The sequence below is a fragment of the Crinia signifera genome, chromosome 1 (assembly GCF_055691185.1).
Source record: "Crinia signifera chromosome 1, ASM5569118v1, whole genome shotgun sequence".
In the NCBI taxonomy this organism is placed as follows: Eukaryota; Metazoa; Chordata; class Amphibia; order Anura; family Myobatrachidae; genus Crinia; species Crinia signifera.
Genome location: NC_139217.1, coordinates 213,567,801 through 213,589,822, shown reverse-complemented (window position 1 = coordinate 213,589,822; position 22,022 = coordinate 213,567,801).

Genomic DNA, 22,022 nt, shown 5'->3' with positions numbered 1-22,022 from the left:
GGTCCCAGCAAAAGTTATAAAATAGAAAACTGTTGACTGACAGCACATAAACCAATCAGAATGGCTTATTTTGAATGACAATTGCATCAACCAATCAGATGGTCTCAATTCTGAACTAATTTGCATAAGGGCTTTATTTGCTCTCCATAACTTACTGAGGTCCTTCCTAACCCTAGTTTAATTGAAAACCAACAAAACCAGCCACAGATAGTTGATAACAAGAGCATTCTTGACCAATTGTCTTGCTGGTTGAAGATTAATGCATGATAGTCCCAGCAAAAGTTGTAAAATAGAGAACTGTTGACTGACAGTAAATAAACCAATCAGAATGGCTTATTTTGAATGACAATTGCATCAACCAATCAGATGGTCTCAATTCTAAACTAATTAGCATAATGGCTTTATTTGCTCTCCATAACTTACTGAGGTCTTTCCTAACCCTGGTTTAATTGAAAACCTACAAAACCAGCCACAGATAGTTGATAACAAGAGCATTCTTGACCAATTGTCTTGCTGGTTGAAGACTAATGCATGATAGTCCCAGCAAAAGTTGTAAAATAGAAAACTGTTGACTGACAGTACATAAACCAATCAGAATGGCTTATTTAGAATGACAGTTGCATCAACCAATTATATGATCTCAATTCTGAACCAATTTGCATAAGGGCTTTATTTGCTCTTCATAACTTACTGAGGTCCTTCCTCACCCTATTCTAATTGAACACCTGCAGAACCAGCCACAGATAGTTGATAACAAGAACATTATTGACCACTTGTCTTGCTGTTTGAAGGCTATTGCGTGATGGTGATAGCAAAAGTTGTAAAATAGAAAACTGTTGACTACATTCTTGACGAATTGACTTTCTGGTTAAAGATTTTAGCATGATGGTCCCAGCAAAAGTTATAAAATAGAAAACTGTTGAGTGACAGCACATAAACCAATCAGAATGGCTTATTTTTAATGACAATTGCATCAACCAATCAGATGGTCTCAATTCTAAACTAATTTGCATAAGGGCTTTATTTGCTCTTCATAACTTACTGAGGTCCTTCCTAACCCTAGTTTAATTGAAAACCTACAAAACCAGCCACAGATAGTTGATAACAAGAGCACTCTTGACCAATTGTCTTGCTGGTTGAAGAATAATGCATGATAGTCCCAGCAAAAGTTGTAAAATAGAAAACTGTTGACTGACAGTACATAAACCAATCAGAATGGCTTATTTTGAATGACAGTTGCATCAACCAATCATATGATCTCAATTCAGAACTAATTTGCATAAGGGCTTTATTTGCTCTTCATAACTTACTGAGGTCCTTCCTCACCCTAGTCTAATAGAACACCTGCAGAACCAGCCACAGGTAGTTGATAACAAGATCATTCTTGACCAATTGTCTTGCTGGTTGAAGACTAATGCATGATAGTCCCAGCAAAAGTTGTAAAATAGAAAACTGTTGACTGACAGTATATAAACCAATCAGAATGGCTTATTTAGAATGACAGTTGCATCAACCAATCATATGATCTCAATTCTGAACCAATTTGCATAAGGGCTTTATTTGCTCTTCATAACTTACTGAGGTCCTTCCTCCCCCTATTCTAATTGAACACCTGCAGAACCAGCCACAGATAGTTGATAACAAGAACATTATTGACCACTTGTCTTGCTGTTTGAAGGCTATTGCGTGATGGTGATAGCAAAAGTTGTAAAATAGAAAACTGTTGACTACATTCTTGACGAATTGACTTTCTGGTTAAAGACTTTAGCATGATGGTCCCAGCAAAAGTTATAAAATAGAAAACTGTTGAGTGACAGCACATAAACCAATCAGAATGGCTTATTTTTAATGACAATTGCATCAACCAATCAGATGGTCTCAATTCTAAACTAATTTGCATAAGGGCTTTATTTGCTCTTCATAACTTACTGAGGTCCTTCCTAACCCTAGTTTAATTGAAAACCTACAAAACCAGCCACAGATAGTTGATAACAAGAGCACTCTTGACCAATTGTCTTGCTGGTTGAAGAATAATGCATGATAGTCCCAGCAAAAGTTGTAAAATAGAAAACTGTTGACTGACAGTACATAAACCAATCAGAATGGCTTATTTTGAATGACAGTTGCATCAACCAATCATATGATCTCAATTCAGAACTAATTTGCATAAGGGCTTTATTTGCTCTTCATAACTTACTGAGGTCCTTTCTCACCCTAGTCTAATAGAACACCTGCAGAACCAGCCACAGGTAGTTGATAACAAGAGCATTCTTGACCAATTGTCTTGCTGGTTGAAGACTAATGCATGATAGTCCCAGCAAAAGTTGTAAAATAGAAAACTGTTGACTGACAGTATATAAACCAATCAGAATGGCTTATTTTGAATGACAGTTGCATCAACCAATCAGATGATCTCAATTCTGAACTAATTTGCATAAGGGCTTTATTTGCTCTCTATAACTAACTGAGGTCCTTCCTAACCCTAGTTTAATTGAAAACCTACAAAACCAGCCACAGATAGTTGATAACAAGAGCGTTCTTGACCAATTGTCTTGCTGGTTGAAGACTAATGCATGATAGTCCCAGCAAAAGTTGTGAAATAAAGAACTGTTGACTGACAGTACATAAACCAATCAGAATGGTGTATTTTGAATGACAATTGCATCAACCAATCAGATGGTCTCAATTCTAAACTAATTTGCATAAGGGCTTTATTTGCTCTCCATAACTTACTGAGGTCTTTCCTAACCCTAGTTTAATTGAAAACCTACAAAACCAGCCAGAGATAGTTGATAACAAGAGCATTCTTGACCAATTGTCTTGCTGGTTGAAGACTAATGCATGATAGTCCCAGCAAAAGTTGTAAAATAGAAAACTGATGACTGACAGTACATAAACCAATCAGAATGGCTTATTTTGAATGACAGTTGCATCAACCAATCATATGATCTCAATTCTGAACTAATTTGCATAAGGGCTTTATTTGCTCTCCATAACTTATTGAGGTCTTTCCTAACCCTAGTTTAATTGAATAGCTGCAGAACCAGCCACAGATAGTTGATAACAAGAGCATTCTTGACCAATTGTCTTGCTGGTTGAAGACTAATGCATGATAGTCCCAGCAAAAGTTGTAAAATAGAAAACTGTTGACTGACAGTATATAAACCAATCAGAATGGCTTATTTTGAATGACAGTTGCATCAACCAATCAGATGATCTCAATTCTGAACTAATTTGCATAAGGGCTTTATTTGCTCTCCATAACTTACTGAGGTCCTTCCTAACCCTAGTTTAATTGAAAACCTACAAAACCAGCCACAGATAGTTGATAACAAGAGCATTCTTGACCAATTGTCTTGCTGGTTGAAGACTAATGCATGATAGTCCCAGCAAAAGTTGTAAAATAGAAAACTGTTGACTGACAGTATATAAACCAATCAGAATGGCTTATTTTGAATGACAGTTGCATCAACCAATCAGATGATCTCAATTCTGAACTAATTTGCATAAGGGCTTTATTTGCTCTCCATAACTTACTGAGGTCCTTCCTAACCCTAGTTTAATTGAAAACCTACAAAACCAGCCACAGATAGTTGATAACAAGAGCATTCTTGACCAATTGTCTTGCTGGTTGAAGACTAATGCATGATAGTCCCAGCAAAAGTTGTAAAATAGAGAACTGTTGACTGACAGTAAATAAACCAATCAGAATGGCTTATTTTGAATGACAATTGCATCAACCAATCAGATGGTCTCAATTCTAAACTAATTAGCATAATGGCTTTATTTGCTCTCCATAACTTACTGAGGTCTTTCCTAACCCTGGTTTAATTGAAAACCTACAAAACCAGCCACAGATAGTTGATAACAAGAGCATTCTTGACCAATTGTCTTGCTGGTTGAAGACTAATGCATGATAGTCCCAGCAAAAGTTGTAAAATAGAAAACTGTTGACTGACAGTACATAAACCAATCAGAATGGCTTATTTAGAATGACAGTTGCATCAACCAATCATATGATCTCAATTCTGAACCAATTTGCATAAGGGCTTTATTTGCTCTTCATAACTTACTGAGGTCCTTCCTCACCCTATTCTAATTGAACACCTGCAGAACCAGCCACAGATAGTTGATAACAAGAACATTATTGACCACTTGTCTTGCTGTTTGAAGGCTATTGCGTGATGGTGATAGCAAAAGTTGTAAAATAGAAAACTGTTGACTACATTCTTGACGAATTGACTTTCTGGTTAAAGATTTTAGCATGATGGTCCCAGCAAAAGTTATAAAATAGAAAACTGTTGAGTGACAGCACATAAACCAATCAGAATGGCTTATTTTTAATGACAATTGCATCAACCAATCAGATGGTCTCAATTCTAAACTAATTTGCATAAGGGCTTTATTTGCTCTTCATAACTTACTGAGGTCCTTCCTAACCCTAGTTTAATTGAAAACCTACAAAACCAGCCACAGATAGTTGATAACAAGAGCACTCTTGACCAATTGTCTTGCTGGTTGAAGAATAATGCATGATAGTCCCAGCAAAAGTTGTAAAATAGAAAACTGTTGACTGACAGTACATAAACCAATCAGAATGGCTTATTTTGAATGACAGTTGCATCAACCAATCATATGATCTCAATTCAGAACTAATTTGCATAAGGGCTTTATTTGCTCTTCATAACTTACTGAGGTCCTTCCTCACCCTAGTCTAATAGAACACCTGCAGAACCAGCCACAGGTAGTTGATAACAAGAGCATTCTTGACCAATTGTCTTGCTGGTTGAAGACTAATGCATGATAGTCCCAGCAAAAGTTGTAAAATAGAAAACTGTTGACTGACAGTATATAAACCAATCAGAATGGCTTATTTAGAATGACAGTTGCATCAACCAATCATATGATCTCAATTCTGAACCAATTTGCATAAGGGCTTTATTTGCTCTTCATAACTTACTGAGGTCCTTCCTCACCCTATTCTAATTGAACACCTGCAGAACCAGCCACAGATAGTTGATAACAAGAACATTATTGACCACTTGTCTTGCTGTTTGAAGGCTATTGCGTGATGGTGATAGCAAAAGTTGTAAAATAGAAAACTGTTGACTACATTCTTGACGAATTGACTTTCTGGTTAAAGACTTTAGCATGATGGTCCCAGCAAAAGTTATAAAATAGAAAACTGTTGAGTGACAGCACATAAACCAATCAGAATGGCTTATTTTTAATGACAATTGCATCAACCAATCAGATGGTCTCAATTCTAAACTAATTTGCATAAGGGCTTTATTTGCTCTTCATAACTTACTGAGGTCCTTCCTAACCCTAGTTTAATTGAAAACCTACAAAACCAGCCACAGATAGTTGATAACAAGAGCACTCTTGACCAATTGTCTTGCTGGTTGAAGAATAATGCATGATAGTCCCAGCAAAAGTTGTAAAATAGAAAACTGTTGACTGACAGTACATAAACCAATCAGAATGGCTTATTTTGAATGACAGTTGCATCAACCAATCATATGATCTCAATTCAGAACTAATTTGCATAAGGGCTTTATTTGCTCTTCATAACTTACTGAGGTCCTTCCTCACCCTAGTCTAATAGAACACCTGCAGAACCAGCCACAGGTAGTTGATAACAAGAGCATTCTTGACCAATTGTCTTGCTGGTTGAAGACTAATGCATGATAGTCCCAGCAAAAGTTGTAAAATAGAAAACTGTTGACTGACAGTATATAAACCAATCAGAATGGCTTATTTTGAATGACAGTTGCATCAACCAATCAGATGATCTCAATTCTGAACTAATTTGCATAAGGGCTTTATTTGCTCTCTATAACTAACTGAGGTCCTTCCTAACCCTAGTTTAATTGAAAACCTACAAAACCAGCCACAGATAGTTGATAACAAGAGCGTTCTTGACCAATTGTCTTGCTGGTTGAAGACTAATGCATGATAGTCCCAGCAAAAGTTGTGAAATAAAGAACTGTTGACTGACAGTACATAAACCAATCAGAATGGTGTATTTTGAATGACAATTGCATCAACCAATCAGATGGTCTCAATTCTAAACTAATTTGCATAAGGGCTTTATTTGCTCTCCATAACTTACTGAGGTCTTTCCTAACCCTAGTTTAATTGAAAACCTACAAAACCAGCCAGAGATAGTTGATAACAAGAGCATTCTTGACCAATTGTCTTGCTGGTTGAAGACTAATGCATGATAGTCCCAGCAAAAGTTGTAAAATAGAAAACTGATGACTGACAGTACATAAACCAATCAGAATGGCTTATTTTGAATGACAGTTGCATCAACCAATCATATGATCTCAATTCTGAACTAATTTGCATAAGGGCTTTATTTGCTCTCCATAACTTATTGAGGTCTTTCCTAACCCTAGTTTAATTGAATAACTGCAGAACCAGCCACAGATAGTTGATAACAAGAGCATTCTTGACCAATTGTCTTGCTGGTTGAAGACTAATGCATGATAGTCCCAGCAAAAGTTGTAAAATAGAAAACTGTTGACTGACAGTATATAAACCAATCAGAATGGCTTATTTTGAATGACAGTTGCATCAACCAATCAGATGATCTCAATTCTGAACTAATTTGCATAAGGGCTTTATTTGCTCTCCATAACTTACTGAGGTCCTTCCTAACCCTAGTTTAATTGAAAACCTACAAAACCAGCCACAGATAGTTGATAACAAGAGCATTCTTGACCAATTGTCTTGCTGGTTGAAGACTAATGCATGATAGTCCCAGCAAAAGTTGTAAAATAGAAAACTGTTGACTGACAGTATATAAACCAATCAGAATGGCTTATTTTGAATGACAGTTGCATCAACCAATCAGATGATCTCAATTCTGAACTAATTTGCATAAGGGCTTTATTTGCTCTCCATAACTTACTGAGGTCCTTCCTAACCCTAGTTTAATTGAAAACCTACAAAACCAGCCACAGATAGTTGATAACAAGAGCATTCTTGACCAATTGTCTTGCTGGTTGAAGACTAATGCATGATAGTCCCAGCAAAAGTTGTAAAATAGAGAACTGTTGACTGACAGTACATAAACCAATCACAATGGTGTATTTTGAATGACAATTGCATCAACCAATCAGATGGTCTCAATTCTAAACTAATTTGCATAGGGGCTTTATTTGCTCTCCATAACTTACTGAGGTCCTTCCTAACCCTAGTTAAATTGAAAACCTATAAAACCAGCCACAGATAGTTGATAACAAGAGCATTCTTGACCAATTGTCTTGCTGGTTGAAGGCTATTGCGTGATGGTGCCAGCAAAAGTTGTAAAATAGAAAACTGTTGACTACATTCTTGACCAATTGTCTTGCTGGTTGAAGACTATTGCATGATGGTCCCAGCAAAAGTTATAAAATAGAAAACTGTTGACTGACAGCACATAAACCAATCAGAATGGCTTATTTTGAATGACAATTGCATCAACCAATCAGATGGTCTCAATTCTAAACTAATTTGCATAAGGGCTTTATTTGCTCTCCATAACTTACTGAGGTCTTTCCTAACCCTAGTTTAATTGAAAACCTACCAAACCAGCCACAGATAGTTGATAACAAGAGCATTCTTGACCAATTGTCTTGCTGGTTGAAGACTAATGCATAATAGTCCGAGCAAAAGTTGTAAAATAGAAAACTGTTGACTGACAGTACATAAACCAATCAGAATGGCTTATTTTGAATGACAGTTGCATCAACCAATCATATGATCTCAATTCTGAACTAATTTGCATAAGGGCTTTATTTGCTCTCCATAACTTACTGAGGTCCTTCCTAACCCTAGTTTAATTGAAAACCTACAAAACCAGCCACAGATAGTTGATAACAAGAGCATTCTTGACCAATTGTCTTGCTGGTTGAAGACTAATGCATGATAGTCCCAGCAAAAGTTGTAAAATAGAAAACTGTTGACTGACAGTACATAAACCAATCAGAATGGCTTATTTTGAATGACAGTTGCATCAACCAATCATATGATCTCAATTCTGAACCAATTTGCATAAGGGCTTTATTTGCTCTTCATAACTTACTGAGGTCCTTCCTCACCCTAGTCTAATTGAACACCTGCAGAACCAGCCACAGATAGTTGATAACAAGAGCATTCTTGACCAATTGTCTTGCTGGTTGAAGACTAATGCATGATAGTCCCAGCAAAAGTTGTAAAATAGAAAACTGTTGACTGACAGTATATAAACCAATCAGAATGGCTTATTTTGAATGACAGTTGCATCAACCAATCAGATGATCTCAATTCTGAACTAATTTGCATAAGGGCTTTATTTGCTTTCCATAACTTACTGAGTTCCTTCCTAACCCTAGTTTAATTGAAAACCTACAAAACCAGCCACAGATAGTTAATAACAAGAGCATTCTTGACAAATTGTCTTGCTGGTTGAAGACTAATGCATGATAGTCCCAGCAAAAGTTGTAAAATAGAGAACTGTTGACTGACAGTACATAAACCAATCAGAATGGTGTATTTTGAATGACAATTGCATCAACCAATCAGATGGTCTCAATTCTAAACTAATTTGCATAATGGCTTTATTTGCTCTCCATAACTTACTGAGGTCTTTCCTAACCCTAGTTTAATTGAAAACCTACAAAACCAGCCACAGATAGTTGATAACAAGAGCATTCTTGACCAATTGTCTTGCTGGTTGAAGACTAATGCATGATAGTCCCAGCAAAAGTTGTAAAATAGAAAACTGTTGACTGACAGTACATAAACCAATCAGAATGGCTTATTTTGAATGACAGTTGCATCAACCAATCATATGATCTCAATTCCGAACTAATTTGCATAAGGGCTTTATTTGCTCTCCATAACTTACTGAGGTCTTTCCTAACTTTAGTTTAATTGAACACCTGCAGAACCAGCCACAGATAGTTGATAACAAGAGCATTCTTGACCAATTGTCTTGCTGGTTGAAGACTAATGCATGATAGTCCCAGCAAACGTTGTAAAATAGAAAACTGTTGACTGACAGTATATAAACCAATCAGAATGGCTTATTTTGAATGACAGTTGCATCAACCAATCAGATGATCTCAATTCTGAACTAATTTGCATAAGGGCTTTATTTGCTCTCCATAACTTACTGAGGTCCTTCCTAACCCTAGTTTAATTGAAAACCTGCAAAACCAGCCACAGATAGTTGATAACAAGAGCATTCTTGACCAATTGTCTTGCTGGTTGAAGACTAATGCATGGTAGTCCCAGCAAAAGTTGTAAAATAGAGAACTGTTGACTGACAGTACATAAACCAATCAGAATGGCTTATTTTGAATGACAGTTGCATCAACCAATCAGATGGTCTCAATTCTGAACTAATTTGCATAAGGGCTTTATTTGCTCTTTATAACTTACTGAGGTCCTTCCTAACCCTATTCTAATTGAACACCTGCAGAACCAGCCACAGATAGTTGATAACAAGAACATTATTGACCAATTGTCTTGCTGGTTGAAGACTATTGCATGATGGTCCCAGCAAACGTTGTAAAATAGGAAACTGTTGACTGATGGTACATAAACCAATCAGAATTGCTTATTTTGAATGACAGTTGCATCAACCAATCAGATGGTCTCAATTCTGAACTAATTTGCATAAGGGCTTTATTTGCTTTCCATAACTTACTGAGTTCCTTCCTAACCCTAGTTTAATTGAAAACCTACAAAACCAGCCACAGATAGTTAATAACAAGAGCATTCTTGACAAATTGTCTTGCTGGTTGAAGACTAATGCATGATAGTCCCAGCAAAAGTTGTAAAATAGAGAACTGTTGACTGACAGTACATAAACCAATCAGAATGGTGTATTTTGAATGACAATTGCATCAACCAATCAGATGGTCTCAATTCTAAACTAATTTGCATAATGGCTTTATTTGCTCTCCATAACTTACTGAGGTCTTTCCTAACCCTAGTTTAATTGAAAACCTACAAAACCAGCCACAGATAGTTGATAACAAGAGCATTCTTGACCAATTGTCTTGCTGGTTGAAGACTAATGCATGATAGTCCCAGCAAAAGTTGTAAAATAGAAAACTGTTGACTGACAGTACATAAACCAATCAGAATGGCTTATTTTGAATGACAGTTGCATCAACCAATCATATGATCTCAATTCCGAACTAATTTGCATAAGGGCTTTATTTGCTCTCCATAACTTACTGAGGTCTTTCCTAACTTTAGTTTAATTGAACACCTGCAGAACCAGCCACAGATAGTTGATAACAAGAGCATTCTTGACCAATTGTCTTGCTGGTTGAAGACTAATGCATGATAGTCCCAGCAAACGTTGTAAAATAGAAAACTGTTGACTGACAGTATATAAACCAATCAGAATGGCTTATTTTGAATGACAGTTGCATCAACCAATCAGATGATCTCAATTCTGAACTAATTTGCATAAGGGCTTTATTTGCTCTCCATAACTTACTGAGGTCCTTCCTAACCCTAGTTTAATTGAAAACCTGCAAAACCAGCCACAGATAGTTGATAACAAGAGCATTCTTGACCAATTGTCTTGCTGGTTGAAGACTAATGCATGGTAGTCCCAGCAAAAGTTGTAAAATAGAGAACTGTTGACTGACAGTACATAAACCAATCAGAATGGCTTATTTTGAATGACAGTTGCATCAACCAATCAGATGGTCTCAATTCTGAACTAATTTGCATAAGGGCTTTATTTGCTCTTTATAACTTACTGAGGTCCTTCCTAACCCTATTCTAATTGAACACCTGCAGAACCAGCCACAGATAGTTGATAACAAGAACATTATTGACCAATTGTCTTGCTGGTTGAAGACTATTGCATGATGGTCCCAGCAAACGTTGTAAAATAGGAAACTGTTGACTGATGGTACATAAACCAATCAGAATTGCTTATTTTGAATGACAGTTGCATCAACCAATCAGATGGTCTCAATTCTGAACTAATTTGCATAATGGCTTTATTTGCTCTTCATAACTTACTGAGGTCCTTCCTTACCCTAGTCTTATTGAACAACTGCAGAACCAGCCACAGAAAGTTGATAACAAGAGCATTCTTGACCAATTGTCTTGCTGGTTGAAGACTAATGCATGATAGTCCCAGCAAAAGTTGTAAAATAGAAAACTGTTGACTGACAGTATATAAACCAATCAGAATGGCTTATTTTGAATGACAGTTGCATCAACCAATCAGATGGTCTCAATTCTGAACTAATTTGCATAATGGCTTTATTTGCTCTCCATAACTTACTGAGGTCCTTCCTCACCCTAGTCTAATTGAACACCTGCAGAACCAGCCACAGATAGTTGATAACAAGAACATTCTTGACCAATTGTCTTGCTGGTTAAAGGCTATTGCGTGATGGTGCCAGCAAAATTTGTAAAATAGAAAACTGTTGACTACATTCTTGACCAATTGTCTTGCTGGTTGAAGACTATTGCATGATGGTCCCAGCAAAAGTTATAAAATAGAAAACTGTTGACTGACAGCACATAAACCAATCAGAATGGCTTATTTTGAATGACAATTGCATCAACCAATCAGATGGTCTCAATTCTGAACTAATTTGCATAAGGGCTTTATTTGCTCTCCATAACTTACTGAGGTCCTTCCTAACCCTAGTTTAATTGAAAACCAACAAAACCAGCCACAGATAGTTGATAACAAGAGCATTCTTGACCAATTGTCTTGCTGGTTAAAGATTAATGCATGATAGTCCCAGCAAAAGTTGTAAAATAGAGAACTGTTGACTGACAGTAAATAAACCAATCAGAATGGCTTATTTTGAATGACAATTGCATCATCCAATCAGATGGTCTCAATTCTAAACTAATTAGCATAATGGCTTTATTTGCTCTCCATAACTTACTGAGGTCTTTCCTAACCCTGGTTTAATTGAAAACCTACAAAACCAGCCACAGATAGTTGATAACAAGAGCATTCTTGACCAATTGTCTTGCTGGTTGAAGACTAATGCATGATAGTCCCAGCAAAAGTTGTAAAATAGAAAACTGTTGACTGACAGTACATAAACCAATCAGAATGGCTTATTTAGAATGACAGTTGCATCAACCAATCATATGATCTCAATTCTGAACCAATTTGCATAAGGGCTTTATTTGCTCTTCATAACTTACTGAGGTCCTTCCTCACCCTATTCTAATTGAACACCTGCAGAACCAGCCACAGATAGTTGATAACAAGAACATTATTGACCACTTGTCTTGCTGTTTGAAGGCTATTGCGTGATGGTGATAGCAAAAGTTGTAAAATAGAAAACTGTTGACTACATTCTTGAAGAATTGACTTTCTGGTTAAAGATTTTAGCATGATGGTCCCAGCAAAAGTTATAAAATAGAAAACTGTTGACTGACAGCACATAAACCAATCAGAATGGCTTATTTTTAATGACAATTGCATCAACCAATCAGATGGTCTCAATTCTAAACTAATTTGCATAAGGGCTTTATTTGCTCTTCATAACTTACTGAGGTCCTTCCTAACCCTAGTTTAATTGAAAACCTACAAAACCAGCCACAGATAGTTGATAACAAGAGCACTCTTGACCAATTGTCTTGCTGGTTGAAGAATAATGCATGATAGTCCCAGCAAAAGTTGTAAAATAGAAAACTGCTGACTGACAGTACATAAACCAATCAGAATGGCTTATTTTGAATGACAGTTGCATCAACCAATCATATGATCTCAATTCAGAACTAATTTGCATAAGGGCTTTATTTGCTCTTCATAACTTACTGAGGTCCTTCCTCACCCTAGTCTAATAGAACACCTGCAGAACCAGCCACAGGTAGTTGATAACAAGAGCATTCTTGACCAATTGTCTTGCTGGTTGAAGACTAATGCATGATAGTCCCAGCAAAAGTTGTAAAATAGAAAACTGTTGACTGACAGTATATAAACCAATCAGAATGGCTTATTTTGAATGACAGTTGCATCAACCAATCAGATGATCTCAATTCTGAACTAATTTGCATAAGGGCTTTATTTGCTCTCTATAACTAACTGAGGTCCTTCCTAACCCTAGTTTAATTGAAAACCTACAAAACCAGCCACAGATAGTTGATAACAAGAGCGTTCTTGACCAATTGTCTTGCTGGTTGAAGACTAATGCATGATAGTCCCAGCAAAAGTTGTGAAATAAAGAACTGTTGACTGACAGTACATAAACCAATCAGAATGGTGTATTTTGAATGACAATTGCATCAACCAATCAGATGGTCTCAATTCTAAACTAATTTGCATAAGGGCTTTATTTGCTCTCCATAACTTACTGAGGTCTTTCCTAACCCTAGTTTAATTGAAAACCTACAAAACCAGCCACAGATAGTTGATAACAAGAGCATTCTTGACCAATTGTCTTGTTGGTTGAAGACTAATGCATGATAGTCCCAGCAAAAGTTGTAAAATAGAAAACTGATGACTGACAGTACATAAACCAATCAGAATGGCTTATTTTGAATGACAGTTGCATCAACCAATCATATGATCTCAATTCTGAACTAATTTGCATAAGGGCTTTATTTGCTCTCCATAACTTATTGAGGTCTTTCCTAACCCTAGTTTAATTGAATACCTGCAGAACCAGCCACAGATAGTTGATAACAAGAGCATTCTTGACCAATTGTCTTGCTGGTTGAAGACTAATGCATGATAGTCCCAGCAAAAGTTGTAAAATAGAAAACTGTTGACTGACAGTATATAAACCAATCAGAATGGCTTATTTTGAATGACAGTTGCATCAACCAATCAGATGATCTCAATTCTGAACTAATTTGCATAAGGGCTTTATTTGCTCTCCATAACTTACTGAGGTCCTTCCTAACCCTAGTTTAATTGAAAACCTACAAAACCAGCCACAGATAGTTGATAACAAGAGCATTCTTGACCAATTGTCTTGCTGGTTGAAGACTAATGCATGATAGTCCCAGCAAAAGTTGTAAAATAGAGAACTGTTGACTGACAGTACATAAACCAATCAGAATGGCTTATTTTGAATGACAGTTGCATCAACCAATCAGATGATCTCAATTCTGAACTAATTTGCATAAGGGCTTTATTTGCTCTCCATAACTTACTGAGGTCCTTCCTAACCCTAGTTTAATTGAACACCTGCAGAACCAGCCACAGATTGTTGATAACAAGAGCATTCTTGACCAATTGTCTTGCTGGTTGAAGACTAATGCATGATAGTCCCAGCAAAAGTTGTAAAATAGAAAACTGTTGACTGACAGTATATAAACCAATCAGAATGGCTTATTTTGAATGACAGTTGCATCAACCAATCAGATGATCTCAATTCTGAACTAATTTGCATAAGGGCTTTATTTGCTCTCCATAACTTACTGAGGTCCTTCCTAACCCTAGTTTAATTGAAAACCTACAAAACCAGCCACAGATAGTTGATAACAAGAGCATTCTTGACCAATTGTCTTGCTGGTTGAAGACTAATGCATGATAGTCCCAGCAAAAGTTGTAAAATAGAGAACTGTTGACTGACAGTACATAAACCAATCACAATGGTGTATTTTGAATGACAATTGCATCAACCAATCAGATGGTCTCAATTCTAAACTAATTTGCATAGGGGCTTTATTTGCTCTCCATAACTTACTGAGGTCCTTCCTAACCCTAGTTAAATTGAAAACCTATAAAACCAGCCACAGATAGTTGATAACAAGAGCATTCTTGACCAATTGTCTTGCTGGTTGAAGGCAGTGGCGTAGCTAGTGTAAGGCAGCCCCCGCTGCCGCTTGGGGGAGCGGGCAGCAGCGGGGGCGCCCGGCACACTGTCTGACAATCAACTTCTATAATGACTTACATTTTGCTGCTGCCGCAGTGTGGGTGCCGCGCGGAAGCGGACTCAGACCCCCCCCATCCCCCATTGCAGACTGTACCCATTCACCAGCCCCTGTCATTCAGGGCCCAAGCGCAGCCACCTACACTGTGGGACTGCTGCCGACACCTGCCCAGCAGAGCGCAGAGCATTAGTGGGAGGGAAGGGGACGAGGTCATGCGGCTGCCGCACCAGAGGCGGAACGACTGGATCTTGTCATGCTTCTGCCGGGGGTTGCACCTGCCAAGGCCAAGATCCTGCTCCTGACGGCGCCTAGAACTTGACAAAGGTGACCCTTCTCCGGCCGGAACCGTGGATGGGAGCTTGCTTTATGATCCCAGCTGCGGGGGAGCTCCGGGGCTAGGCAGCAGCAGACATAAGAGAAGGCAAAGACAGACCAGCGCCACGGTGTGGAGCAGCGTTTTCTGACATGGGTGAGTGATGACTCCAGCTATGTACACAATGTGTGTGTGTACAGTAAATGTATGTATTGGGGGCACAGTTCATGTGTTTGGGGGGACAGTGTGTGTGGGAGCAAAATGTGTTTAAAGTATGAATGAGGGCACAGTGTATGTGTATTGGGGCACAGTGCATATGTATGTGGTCATAGTGTGTGTGTGTATTGGGCCACAGGGCATGTAAATAGGGTAACAGTGTGTGTTAATTGGGGCACAGTTCAAGTGTATTGGGGCACTGTGCATATATATTGGTCACAGTATGTTTATGGGGTTCAGAGGGATGTAGTGTGGGGTACAGGGGGATGTAGTGTGGGGTATAGGGGGATGTAGTGTAGTGATGTAGTGTGGGGTATAGGGGGATGTAGTGTAGTGATGTACTGTAGTTTGCAGGTATAGGGGGATGTAGTGTAGTGTGGGGTATAGGGGGATTTAGTGTAGTCATGTAGTGTGGGGTATAGGGGGATGTAGTGTAGTGATGAAGTTTGCAGGTATATGGGGATGTAGTGTGGGGTATAGGGGGATTTAGTGTAGTCATGTAGTGTGGGGTATAGGGGGATGTAGTGTAGTGATGAAGTTTGCAGGTATATGGGGATGTAGTGTGGGGTATAGGGGGATTTAGTGTAGTCATGTAGTGTGGGGTATAGGGGGATTTAGTGTAGTCATGTAGTGTGGGGTATAGGGGGATGTAGTGTAGTGATATAGTTTGCAGGTATAGGGGGGGGTGTAGTGCAGCATATAGTAATACACATACATATATCTATAGCAACTTGGAGAAGTGCAGCAGTCCAGCAACTACTTAATATAAAATTTTATAAAGTACAACGTTTTTTTCAATACACTAGTATCGTCATATGGTTCTATTGAAAGGTTGCACGTTGCCATTAAAATTTATATGAAGTATTTCATGGCTGCAGTTCTGCACATCTCCAAGTTTTTGTTACTGTGGCTGCGTGCGGGCGCCAATTGGCATTATTGTGGTCGTGTAGGTAGGGGCCCCACTGCACCTCTTTGCCATGGGGCTCATAATGCTGTTAAGATGGCCCTGGGAGAACTGTCACCTAGTCCCGTGCAGTGAGGTTAGTGGTTTGTGAGGCAACCTGCGTGCCCTGCATGCCCCGTCTATTGTTTCTATATGGCTCATATTGTACTCTTTTCTGTCTTTTTTATATATATAATTATATTTGTTTGACCAAAAATGGGAGGGGGGGGGGGGGGGGGGCGCCAGAATTTTTTTGGCAGAGGGGAGCAACATTTCTAGTTACGCCACTGGTTGAAGGCTATTGCGTGATGGTGCCAGCAAATTTGTAAAATAGAAAACTGTTGACTACATTCTTGACCAATTGTCTTGCTGGTTGAAGACTATTGCATGATGGTCCCAGCAAAAGTTATAAAATAGAAAACTGTTGACTGACAGCACATAAACCAATCAGAATGGCTTATTTTGAATGACAATTGCATCAACCAATCAGATGGTCTCAATTCTAAACTAATTTGCATAAGGGCTTTATTTGCTCTCCATAACTTACTGAGGTCTTTCCTAACCCTAGTTTAATTGAAAACCTACCAAACCAGCCACAGATAGTTGATAACAAGAGCATTCTTGACCAATTGTCTTGCTGGTTGAAGACTAATGCATAATAGTCCGAGCAAAAGTTGTAAAATAGAAAACTGTTGACTGACAGTACATAAACCAGTCAGAATGGCTTATTTTGAATGACAGTTGCATCAACCAATCATATGATCTCAATTCTGAACTAATTTGCATAAGGGCTTTATTTGCTCTCCATAACTTACTGAGGTCCTTCCTAACCCTAGTTTAATTGAAAACCTACAAAACCAGCCACAGATAGTTGATAACAAGAGCATTCTTGACCAATTGTCTTGCTGGTTGAAGACTAATGCATGATAGTCCCAGCAAAAGTTGTAAAATAGAAAACTGTTGACTGACAGTACATAAACCAATCAGAATGGCTTATTTTGAATGACAGTTGCATCAACCAATCATATGATCTCAATTCTGAACCAATTTGCATAAGGGCTTTATTTGCTCTTCATAACTTACTGAGGTCCTTCCTCACCCTAGTCTAATTGAACACCTGCAGAACCAGCCACAGATAGTTGATAACAAGAGCATTCTTGACCAATTGTCTTGCTGGTTGAAGACTAATGCATGATAGTCCCAGCAAAAGTTGTAAAATAGAAAACTGTTGACTGACAGTATATAAACCAATCAGAATGGCTTATTTTGAATGACAGTTGCATCAACCAATCAGATGATCTCAATTCTGAACTAATTTGCATAAGGGCTTTATTTGCTTTCTATAACTTACTGAGTTCCTTCCTAACCCTAGTTTAATTGAAAACCTACAAAACCAGCCACAGATAGTTGATAACAAGAGCATTCTTGACCAATTGTCTTGCTGGTTGAAGACTAATGCATGATAGTCCCAGCAAAAGTTGTAAAATAGAAAACTGTTGACTGACAGTACATAAACCAATCAGAATGGCTTATTTTGAATGACAGTTGCATCAACCAATCATATGATCTCAATTCCGAACTAATTTGCATAAGGGCTTTATTTGCTCTCCATAACTTACTGAGGTCTTTCCTAACCCTAGTTTAATTGAACACCTGCAGAACCAGCCACAGATAGTTGATAACAAGAGCATTCTTATCCAATTGTCTTGCTGGTTGAAGACTAATGCATGATAGTCCCAGCAAAAGTTGTAAAATAGAAAACTGTTGACTGACAGTATATAAACCAATCATAATGGCTTATTTTGAATGACAGTTGCATCAACCAATCAGATGATCTCAATTCTGAACTAATTTGCATAAGGGCTTTATTTGCTCTCCATAACTTACTGAGGTCCTTCCTAACCCTAGTTTAATTGAAAACCTACAAAACCAGCCACAGATAGTTGATAACAAGAGCATTCTTGACCAATTGTCTTGCTGGCTGAAGACTAATGCATGATAGTCCCAGCAAAAGTTGTAAAATAGAGAACTGTTGACTGACAGTACATAAACCAATCACAATGGTGTATTTTGAATGACAATTGCATCAACCAATCAGATGGTCTCAATTCTAAACTAATTTGCATAGGGGCTTTATTTGCTCTCCATAACTTACTGAGGTCCTTCCTAACCCTAGTTAAATTGAAAACCTATAAAACCAGCCACAGATAGTTGATAACAAGAGCATTCTTGACCAATTGTCTTGCTGGTTGAAGGCTATTGCGTGATGGTGCCAGCAAATTTGTAAAATAGAAAACTGTTGACTACATTCTTGACCAATTGTCTTGCTGGTTGAAGACTATTGCATGATGGTCCCAGCAAAAGTTATAAAATAGAAAACTGTTGACTGACAGCACATAAACCAATCAGAATGGCTTATTTTGAATGACAATTGCATCAACCAATCAGATGGTCTCAATTCTAAACTAATTTGCATAAGGGCTTTATTTGCTCTCCATAACTTACTGAGGTCTTTCCTAACCCTAGTTTAATTGAAAACCTACCAAACCAGCCACAGATAGTTGATAACAAGAGCATTCTTGACCAATTGTCTTGCTGGTTGAAGACTAATGCATAATAGTCCGAGCAAAAGTTGTAAAATAGAAAACTGTTGACTGACAGTACATAAACCAATCAGAATGGCTTATTTTGAATGACAGTTGCATCAACCAATCATATGATCTCAATTCTGAACTAATTTGCATAAGGGCTTTATTTGCTCTCCATAACTTACTGAGGTCCTTCCTAACCCTAGTTTAATTGAAAACCTACAAAACCAGCCACAGATAGTTGATAACAAGAGCATTCTTGACCAATTGTCTTGCTGGTTGAAGACTAATGCATGATAGTCCCAGCAAAAGTTGTAAAATAGAAAACTGTTGACTGACAGTACATAAACCAATCAGAATGGCTTATTTTGAATGACAGTTGCATCAACCAATCATATGATCTCAATTCTGAACCAATTTGCATAAGGGCTTTATTTGCTCTTCATAACTTACTGAGGTCCTTCCTCACCCTAGTCTAATTGAACACCTGCAGAACCAGCCACAGATAGTTGATAACAAGAGCATTCTTGACCAATTGTCTTGCTGGTTGAAGACTAATGCATGATAGTCCCAGCAAAAGTTGTAAAATAGAAAACTGTTGACTGACAGTATATAAACCAATCAGAATGGCTTATTTTGAATGACAGTTGCATCAACCAATCAGATGATCTCAATTCTGAACTAATTTGCATAAGGGCTTTATTTGCTTTCCATAACTTACTGAGTTCCTTCCTAACCCTAGTTTAATTGAAAACCTACAAAACCAGCCACAGATAGTTGATAACAAGAGCATTCTTGACCAATTGTCTTGCTGGTTGAAGACTAATGCATGATAGTCCCAGCAAAAGTTGTAAAATAGAAAACTGTTGACTGACAGTACATAAACCAATCAGAATGGCTTATTTTGAATGACAGTTGCATCAACCAATCATATGATCTCAATTCCGAACTAATTTGCATAAGGGCTTTATTTGCTCTCCATAACTTACTGAGGTCTTTCCTAACCCTAGTTTAATTGAACACCTGCAGAACCAGCCACAGATAGTTGATAACAAGAGCATTCTTGACCAATTGTCTTGCTGGTTGAAGACTAATGCATGATAGTCCCAGCAAAAGTTGTAAAATAGAAAACTGTTGACTGACAGTATATAAACCAATCATAATGGCTTATTTTGAATGACAGTTGCATCAACCAATCAGATGATCTCAATTCTGAACTAATTTGCATAAGGGCTTTATTTGCTCTCCATAACGTACTGAGGTCTTTCCTAACCCTAGTTTAATTGAACACCTGCAGAACCAGCCACAGATAGTTGATAACAAGAGCATTCTTGACCAATTGTCTTGCTGGTTGAAGACTAATGCATGATAGTCCCAGCAAAAGTTGTAAAATAGAAAACTGTTGACTGACAGTATATAAACCAATCAGAATGGCTTATTTTGAATGACAGTTGCATCAACCAATCAGATGATCTCAATTCTGAACTAATTTGCATAAGGGCTTTATTTGCTTTCCATAACTTACTGAGTTCCTTCCTAACCCTAGTTTAATTGAAAACCTACAAAACCAGCCACAGATAGTTGATAACAAGAGCATTCTTGACAATTTGTCTTGCTGGTTGAAGACTAATGCATGATAGTCCCAGCAAAAGTTGTAAAATAGAGAACTGTTGACTGACAGTACATAAACCAATCAGAATGGTGTATTTTGAATGACAATTGCATCAACCAATCAGATGGTCTCAATTCTAAACTAATTTGCATAATGGCTTTATTTGCTCTCCATAACTTACTGAGGTCTTTCCTAACCCTAGTTTAATTGAAAACCTACAAAACCAGCCACAGATAGTTGATAACAAGAGCATTCTTGACCAATTGTCTTGCTGGTTGAAGACTAATGCATGATAGTCCCAGCAAAAGTTGTAAAATAGAAAACTGTTGACTGACAGTACATAAACCAATCAGAATGGCTTATTTTGAATGACAGTTGCATCAACCAATCATATGATCTCAATTCCGAACGAATTTGCATAAGGGCTTTATTTGCTCTCCATAACTTACTGAGGTCTTTCCTAACCCTAGTTTAATTGAACACCTGCAGAACCAGCCACAGATAGTTGATAACAAGAGCATTCTTGACCAATTGTCTTGCTGGTTGAAGACTAATGCATGATAGTCCCAGCAAACGTTGTAAAATAGAAAACTGTTGACTGACAGTATATAAACCAATCAGAATGGCTTATTTTGAATGACAGTTGCATCAACCAATCAGATGATCTCAATTCTGAACTAATTTGCATAAGGGCTTTATTTGCTCTCCATAACTTACTGAGGTCCTTCCTAACCCTAGTTTAATTGAAAACCTACAAAACCAGCCACAGATAGTTGATAACAAGAGCATTCTTGACCAATTGTCTTGCTGGTTGAAGACTAATGCATGATAGTCCCAGCAAAAGTTGTAAAATAGAGAACTGTTGACTGACAGTACATAAACCAATCAGAATGGCTTATTTTGAATGACAGTTGCATCAACCAATCAGATGGTCTCAATTCTGAACTAATTTGCATAAGGGCTTTATTTGCTCTTTATAACTTACTGAGGTCCTTCCTAACCCTATTCTAATTGAACACCTGCAGAACCAGCCACAGATAGTTGATAACAAGAACATTATTGACCAATTGTCTTGCTGGTTGAAGACTATTGCATGATGGTCCCAGCAAACGTTGTAAAATAGGAAACTGTTGACTGATGGTACATAAACCAATCAGAATTGCTTATTTTGAATGACAATTGCATCAACCAATCAGATGGTCTCAATTCTAAACTAATTAGCATAATGGCTTTATTTGCTCTCCATAACTTACTGAGGTCTTTCCTAACCCTGGTTTAATTGAAAACCTACAAAACCAGCCACAGATAGTTGATAACAAGAGCATTCTTGACCAATTGTCTTGCTGGTTGAAGACTAATGCATGATAGTCCCAGCAAAAGTTGTAAAATAGAAAACTGTTGACTGACAGTACATAAACCAATCAGAATGGCTTATTTAGAATGACAGTTGCATCAACCAATCATATGATCTCAATTCTGAACCAATTTGCA